Below are 6,506 nucleotides of genomic sequence, written 5' to 3'. Positions count from 1 at the left end.
GGAGCCGCCTTCCCCCCACCCCCCGCCCGGCCCGCTCCGCCTCGCGGCTCCCGCAGCCCCACAGGCAGGGAGAAGGGAGGGAGAGGCGGCGGGAGCGGGGACGGTGGGGGGAGAAAGGGGGCGAGGGGCTGAGCTGCCTGCACTGGGGAGGCGCGAGAAGCGAATGTGGGACGGAGAGGAGAGGAGGGAGTGAGAGGGAAGGGCGGTGGGGTTACGGGTATGTGGCGGGGGGAGGGGGTGCGAGGGGAGGGCGGTGAGAGGGCGTGAGGAGCGGGCCGTGGGGGTGGGACTGCGGCGGCTGTAGTGACCCTGCTGCCCCAGTGGGGCTCGGGATTGGCACAGGGCAGCAGGGCGGGCTCCGAGCGCTCCTCCACAGCGCCTGCCCTCCCCGGCCCTCGTGTGAGGGACAGCCGCGGCGGCAGCTCGGGGTGAGCTTGGAGCCACACCTGAAGCTCACTGCCTGTCCGAAGGCCCCTGTTGGTTGCCATGTGCTAAAAACGCCCTTTACTCTGCGTAGATTAACCCCACGTGCAAGGAGCGCTGTGTTTTGTCAGTATCTCGTTATCTTTATCAAGCTGTTCAAGGCTAATTTGCTTTCCACGCGAGTCTTACGCGCCCCGCTAGGAACGTACCGGGCAGCCGTTGGGCAGAGGCAGTTGGGAGCCCTGGGTCCAAAACAGCCCCACACTGCGCAGCCACCCCGGGGTAACGCGGGCGGGATCTCAGAGCTCACCAGTCCGTGTAGAACTCCGTATCACCTCAAGTTAGTGCTTCGTTTGCCTGCTCTTCTGCCCCCATCAAAGGCATAGTTCTTTGCCATTTAATTGTAGAAAGAAGCGTTACAGGGCTAGGAAGAAATGAATATGGCAGAGGGAAACCTGTTGCCTATCTCTGTCTTCAGGTGTTCTTTGTTTTCTGAGCTCAGGTGGCTTGCTTTCACTTGGGGAAAGGCAGCTGGCTGCTGTTGGCAATTGCCCCCCCCCCCCCCCGGCTGGGGCAGAGGTTATTTACCTCAGTCAGCTGCTGGAGAGACTTTGGAGGCCTCTTGGGGTAGCACAGGTAAGGCAGAGTTCTACTTTGTTCTGGAAAAGCATTTAGGATACCTAGGAAGCTAGTTCTTCTAATTAAAATACTCTTTGAATAGTAAGATAATAATAATGACTAAAATCAAAGCAGATGTAACTTCCAAGAGAGTGCCATGACAGTAGATTGTATTTTTTAATATATTTTTTATTTTATTTTTCGTTTTTTGGTGCAGTTACTATGCCTTAAAAACTAAGTAGTCATTTGTTACTGGGTGGCTTTGTTTGTAACAGGTATGTCACAGGTATGCTCTGTGGGGGAAAATATATATGATATATACCTTTGTGAAAGAAGGACACAGTGGAAATGCTGTCTCTCTAGAGTATGTTGTTACGTTTGCAGTTTATAATTAATTTTAATAAAGCCTGGAGAATAATCTTGGTGGCTAAAGAGCTTTAATCTCTAGATAGGAGTAAAATTCAGCTATGGTAGCTTTTGTTATTTATTAGCATTGTAGGTTTTAATACATTTATCTATTAAGCAATTTGGTAATCTGTTGTAGATGCATATTTTGTACTTAAAAGCATTCATGAAGCCTCGATAAGTCCTCAATTCAGTGTGTGTTTAGTGCTGAGATAATAGATAACCATTTGAAGTAATATACAGTTCATTGTATGCTACTTAATTTTTTTCTTAAGTAATTGAGTTTTCAAGATATAGTTATACTTATGTGCTGCTTTGTTCATTGTATGTGCCTGTTTGCTTAAGCTGTGCTATGAACTTAGTAACTAAATGGCTCCATTCAGTGTTGTGCTTTTCACATCCGTAAATTATTTTAGTGCAATTACTCATTAGTAGTTGCAGATGATAAAAGATTCTTCTGACTTCAGTACTTTGCTGGCAAAGGCTCTGATGGATACTTTTATCTTTGTTGATATCTTTCTCTGTTCTTTTGACTTTTTTTTATATAGGGAAACATTTAAAGGACTTTTACAAATACGATGTTTGAAAGCAAAATCATAACGTATGTTGTTTAGGCAAGAGCATTCAGTCAGTCTGCCTCATGTAATCTCAGCTTTTGAAGATGCATCTGTGTGTCTGAAGGACTCACATGTAAAGCGTATGGAGCACAGTGGCTCTGTACATCTGTGCATCGTTGTAGTGGTTGGGGATACAGACAAGGCTGTGTGATGGGTAAACATATAAAGAAAATTTAATTATAGTCTTCTATTATAAAAACCGGCCCTGGAGATCAAACAACCTCTTGATTGTCAGAATTTCTTCTGTAGAAGAAGTTCATACAAAAGAGATTTTACATCTGCAGGGAAAGATGGCTCTTTATTTCAGTAGAACACAGAGCTTGATGTTATGCTGTACTGTGTTACAAAAACAGACTTCAAGTCTCCTTTAAGAAAAAAGAAAACAACAGCCACTTATAGGTACCAAACTGCGTTTCTGTGCAACAGTGTACTACTGAAGTTTGCTTTATTAGAGTTGGTAGTTCATGTGGACACTTCCAAACTGGTACCTGAAACAATGGTTTAGTGACTTAAAAAGTCATTCAGCCTGCAAAGCAGTACAAAAAGCAGCAGTGTTGTCTCTGTCTCTCAATTTTTGACTGTGGCTGTGCCAGGAAGAGTGGAAAAAATATTAAAATATATATATCATGGTAGATTGTTATTTCAGACCTTTATGTTTGTTGGAGCAGCAAGATTGTATCTTTTGCTACTGCTTTTTGTTCTTAGGTCAGTTTAAGTTAACTGTAGTTTCACCTAATTCCTTCTCATCTGGAACTTGTTAGAAAGCATTTGTATAGTGAGTTTTTTTTGGTGGTTAGGCATAAATGCTCATTTTTATTAGGAAGATGGTAGTGTTTGCCAGTCCTTTCATTCACCCAGTAAGGAACTGAGGTGGAATGTCTCTTTGCAGATGCTCTCAAGTCATTCTGTAGATGTGCTGTAATACTATTTCTACTGCAATTACCACTTCATTTCAGAGCCAAAAGAATAACCAGTGATGTAAAGTTGGAGATCTGTAGATGAGAAGTACTATCTCTGTTTTGCAGGAATATGATTCTGTAAAGCGTGAATGAGGAGGATCAGATCTCTTACCTATGCTGCCGTGTTTGCATGCTTTCATTAAAGGTAAGGTCACATCGCAGAGCAGAAATTAGTTTGTTGAATTGCTGTGTTTGTGTAGATGAAGTTCAGCATGGATGTAGTTGAAAATTCAAAAACTGATGGAGAACTTAGGTTTCTTACAAGATTTAAGGAATCAGCTACTACAGCCTAAGCTTTTTGGTTTAGAACAAGTATTCTCATTTTGTCACAGCTTAAAGGAGAGGCTGTACAAGTGAACAGCTTTATTTTCTTCATTACTATAGCTGGATGTATTGTCTGGGGGGGGAAGTTCTAAGAACAAAAAAACCTGGTGAATTTTCCTGCAACGTGCCTATTTTGAAGTGGGAAGGAAGTGAACTGACATGGATAACATATGATCCTTCTATATCTCCTTGATGTGGATATTAAAGGAACCTTGAAAATAGTTTATGGGGAAGTTGTTGGCGGCTTCTAATTTTAAATTCCTAACAGGAAATCATTAAACTGTAGAGGAGCCAACATAACAGACTGTTACTCTAAAACAAGAGCTAAATGCAGAGCATTCACATGAACTTGTCAGATCTTTTTTAATGCTGGTTTATTTTTCCTTTGATGTTTACTGCAATCCAAATAAATACTTTTTTTTGGTTTTGCATTCTTCATCTATAGCAGTTAATTAGTCACATTTCAGATGAAATGTTAAAGCAATGCCTCTATGGTCATACATCAGTGAATATGAAGAAATTGAGGTTGTAATCCATCAGCTTCAGAGCTTAAGTCCTTGCATGGTCAGGTCCTGCTTTCCTTCATTGACAAAAACATAAAAAATGCGGAAACCACTCAGTTTGATTTTCTTTTTACCTTTGTAATGCTTCATCTGAGGTTGTTATGAGATAACAAATGCCTTTCACATGGGTTTCAATTCTATCAGCTTGGTTTGTTGAAGCTTAATTAGGGGTATGAAGAAGGAGAAAGAAGGAGAAATGATTATGTGTCTGTGAGCAGTAAGACACGTCAGTTGGTCACCAAAGTTAGCTGAGGTGCTTTACAAATGAAAGAGGCTTCATGAGCTTGCATTAGCTGCAGTCAGATGGGTAGTGCTGATTTCTGCTGTTTTGTGCTTGTGACCTGAAACATCTGAGCATTTTGTATTTTTCATGTCAGACAAAATTAGCCACGAGTTTTACAAAATATAGCTGTGCAAGTTTAAAGCACGCTGCTAGGAAGGAGAGGACAGGATGCTGGCCACCCAATGCTGGCTTGTGCTGTGGCATTATGATGAATTTGGACATACCCATGTTGATTCTTTTTATTGTCTGATGTAGCTGAGGGAAAGACATACTGCTGTGAAAGATGTTAGTACTTGTGTGCCACTTCCCTGCCACTCCTACTGAGAAGGTAGGCTTGTTTGCACACTTTGCTGAGTGTACACCCATAAAATGATTTCACAGGCAGTGCTGTGTGAAGAGCAATGCAGTGTGTTGATGTACAGTGCTTTTCTGGTTTTTCTGTCTCTGTGCCTCTCTTCTCCTCAGAACTTGAGATCCAGGCACGCGTTCCTGTCTGTCTTGTCCCCCTTTGTTTCCTTTTCTCCTTTCTATTTTGAAGTCTTTGAGCCTGTGGATGGGTGATCCTTAAGGATACTCCATGAGATCACTGGTGGTTGTCTGACAGACCATGTGGTGTCTTAGTGAACACCAGAAAGCATTCTATGGAAGCCGTGTCACTTTTCCTATGATATCAGCAAACCTAACAGATTCATTGTGTTAAACCTGGAGCTGCTTAATCTATTTTAACATCATCATAGCTTTTGGCAAAAGATGGTGTAATTTTCTAACCCATTTAGCTTAAGTCCGTTTGAGATTTTTTTTTAATACAGTTAAAAGCTAACCATTTGGCATTCTCACCAAAAGTTGTCATTTTAATTGTGAGAAGTGACTCAAATTAGCTGAGCCAGACAAAGCAATAATACTATTTGTACAGACATTCTGAAATGAATTTATTTCAATGTTTTCAGTTTTTCCTCCCTAGAACCTCAACATTTGGATGCATGTTCTGCTTTCTGCACGTACCTGGCTTAGCTAAATCTCTCTTGTGAGCTAAAGGGCTTCACAAAGGAATAACAAGGAACCACCAAGTTTCCAGTTGCTGGAGGACCAGCTGCTTGTGTGCCCTGGGAAACAGCAGCACTGTTGTTTTCCAAAGGTGATTTTGGGAATGTTGTTGCATCCACAAAAATGTCTGTGTACTGTAGTTTGATCAGATCTATGAAGGAAGGTATGATTGGTACGTGGTATTAGTTGTCTTGAATATGCAAGTTAGTATCCACAGGAACTAGGAGCTTTATTCCACTTGAGAGTGCAAACCAACACTTGGACATAGGAGAGGAAGATTCACCTTGGTGTTTGACCAGGGGTCTGCTTCATAACTACTTTTTTTCCCCCTTCATTTCTTTGTCTTCACAAATAATGCACTATCTAGAATGTGGTTACATGAAATATAGTGGGAGGAGTCAGTCTCTTCTGGATGGGCCTATGGTTTTCTACTCTAGATTGGTTAGAAAATTGTTACCTGTATTGAATTGCAGTTCTTAGAGTGGCTCCATTTATTTAGTTATGAAATAGGAAGATTGCATTTACTCAGAAGCAATGTTGAGACTTTAGCTATCCCTGGGATTAAATAGAGCTATAACATAAATTTAGCACCAAGTGCACCTATTTAAAACACTGTGTTATGAAGCTTAAAGGAGAGGTTTGTTTTCTTTTAAAGCGGGATTTCTCAGTTCTGTATTTGGCTGTTGATCTGGTGATTGATCTGATGGTATAAAGACCCGTAAAATCGGGGACGGATAGCTATCTCATTGGATTACTGGGGATTAATTCATTTGTAACGGGTTTTCAATCCCTAGGAGCTCTAGAAATGTAAAGCTTTCTTGATATATTTCCTGTTTTTAAGTACTCTGACTTTGGTGTGGTTAATGGAAGGAAACCCAAAGCATTTGAGCACTTAGGCCAAAGAATTGTCTCCGTTTTAAAGAGTGGGAATATTTTTGAGAAGTTCAGGGATCATTTCGGCTGTTTTAAGCTCGCAGTGGGAAACAATATCTAGAATTTCAGCTATGAATACGATGTGCACAAACCCTTCTTGTACGCAGGGGAACACTCATTATAGCGCTATGGTCCGCGAACGTCGGCGCTGTCCGGCGGGGCGCTGACAGCGGGGAGCAGCGGCGTGCAGCGCTCAGGGCCGGGCCCGCCCCCGCGGGGCTGCACTCCCGCCGGCAGCCACCAGGCGGCCCTCCGGAGGGGCTGCCGCTCGCTGCCGCCCCTTCCGGCGGGCGGGGGCGCGGCAGGGGGCGCTGCGGCGCGGAGCGCGGCGCTCCCG

This window comes from Gallus gallus, chromosome 19 (assembly GCF_016699485.2).
Source record: "Gallus gallus isolate bGalGal1 chromosome 19, bGalGal1.mat.broiler.GRCg7b, whole genome shotgun sequence".
NCBI classification, from domain to species: domain Eukaryota; kingdom Metazoa; phylum Chordata; class Aves; order Galliformes; family Phasianidae; genus Gallus; species Gallus gallus.
This window is presented reverse-complemented; position numbering follows the sequence as displayed.